This window comes from Nanorana parkeri, unplaced genomic scaffold (genome assembly GCF_000935625.1).
Source record: "Nanorana parkeri isolate BGI_ZX_2015 unplaced genomic scaffold, ASM93562v1 scaffold1851, whole genome shotgun sequence".
Classification (NCBI taxonomy): Eukaryota; Metazoa; Chordata; class Amphibia; order Anura; family Dicroglossidae; genus Nanorana; species Nanorana parkeri.
The window spans coordinates 230,247-232,078 of record NW_017308119.1 but is presented as its reverse complement, the minus strand read 5'-3'; the positions used below and the strand labels follow the sequence as shown (position 1 = coordinate 232,078).

The 1,832-nt window shown below is 46.5% G+C and overlaps 1 protein-coding gene across 2 annotated transcripts in view; it reads right to left on the bottom strand.

Moving 5' to 3' along the window:
- The window catches only part of LOC108799902 (tumor necrosis factor receptor superfamily member 16-like), a 32,375-nt gene that overhangs the window by 4,529 nt on the left and 26,014 nt on the right, over positions 1-1,832 (bottom strand). The gene's annotated exons all lie outside the window — the stretch shown is intronic.

The window sequence follows — 1,832 nt, the reverse complement described above, 5'->3', positions numbered from 1 at the left end:
TTACATTAAAAACCTGACCAGGAACTTGTTTTTGATGTTCAGTGTTGGAAATCAACTCCTGTGCACAAGGAAGGAGAATCTGTGTTCTGCATAGTGATATGTCAGAGGTACGGAAACAGCTAAATAATATACAAGTCACATGTGGAATAAACCATACACAAATTATATATAGATTCGATAGATAGATAGATAGATAGACTATATTGCCAAAAGTATTGGGACGCCTTTACACGCACATGAACTTTAATGGCATCCCAGTCTTAGTCCGTAGGGTTCAGTATTGGGTTGGCTCCGCCCTTTGCCGCTATAACAGCTCCGACTCTTCTGGGAAGGCGTCCACAAGGTTTAGGAGTGTGTCTATGGGAATGTTGGACCATTTGTGAGGTCAGGTACTGATGTTGGGGGAGGGGCTCGCAGTCTCCGCTCTAATTCATCCCAAAGGTGTTCTATGGGGTTGAGGTCAGGACTCTGTGCGGCCAGTCACGTTCCTCCCCCCCAAACTCCCCCATCCATGTCTTTATGGACCTTGCTTTGTGCACTGGTGCGCAGTCATGTTGGAACAGGAAGGGGCCGTCCCCAAACTCCTCCCACAAAGTTGGGAGCATGAAATTGTCCAAAATGTCTTGGTGTGCTGATGCCTTAAGAGTTCCCTTCACTGGAACTAAGGGGCCAAGCCCAACCCCTGAAAAACAACCCCACACCATAATCCCCCCTCCACCAAACTTTACACTTGGCACAATGCAGTCAGGCAAGTACCGTTCTCCTGGCAACCGCCAAACCCAGACACGTCCATCGGATTGCCAGACAGAGAAGCGTGATTGGTCACTCCAGAGAACACGTCTCCTCTTCTCTAGAGTCCAGTGGCGGCGTGCGTTACACCACGGCATGCCACGCTTTGCATTGCACTTGGTGATGTAAGGCTTAGATGCAGCTGCTCGGCCATGGAAACCCATTCCATGAAGCTCTCTACGCACTGTTGTTGCGCCAATCTGAAGGCCACATGGAGTTTGGAGGTCTGTAGCTATTGACTCTGCAGACAGTTGGCGACTTCTGCGCACTGTGCGCTTCAGCATGCGCTGACCCCGCTCTGTCATGTGACGTGGCCGACCACTTCCTGGCTGAGTTGCTGTTGTTCCCAGTTGCTTCCACTTTGTTATAATCCCAGTAACAGGTGACCGCGGAATATTTAGTAGCCGGGAAATGTCACGGAACACCTGAATCACATGATCTGGAGGGGTGTCCAAATACTTTTGCCAATATAGTGTACACACACACACACACACACACACACACAGTCCACATGTTGCAACACTTAAACTATTCATTGTAACAAAGTTAAGTTAACAATGTTTCCCAACAAGCTGCAGTTTCGGGGGTTACGTCAGCCCTTCAAGGCAAGAAAAACAATCTGATACCCGACACGGTAATATATACAAAGCAGGAACTGGAAACATTGTAAATAGATAATTATATACAAACGGCTTACAGAGAAACAACAAGATACTCGAGTATTCATACTGATACATATTGGGAGACGCATGGAGATATGTTACACATTGATAACCATTCATTTCTGTATCTCTCAATATGTATCAATGTGTATGTTTGAGTCTCTTGTTTTCTCTCCAAATGGTAAAATATTAATCACAAAGAGAATGTAAAAGGAATAAAGAAAAGGGGTAAAAAAAGAAGAACCAATGAAATTGAAAGAAAGAAATGCGGATCAGGTTCGGAGTTCTGGCCCCGGGGGCCGGAGGGTGACACGGTGATGACGCGTCATGGGAATATTCAGAAAAATGTCCTGCAATTGAGAGGGGGGAAGAGGGAGAGAG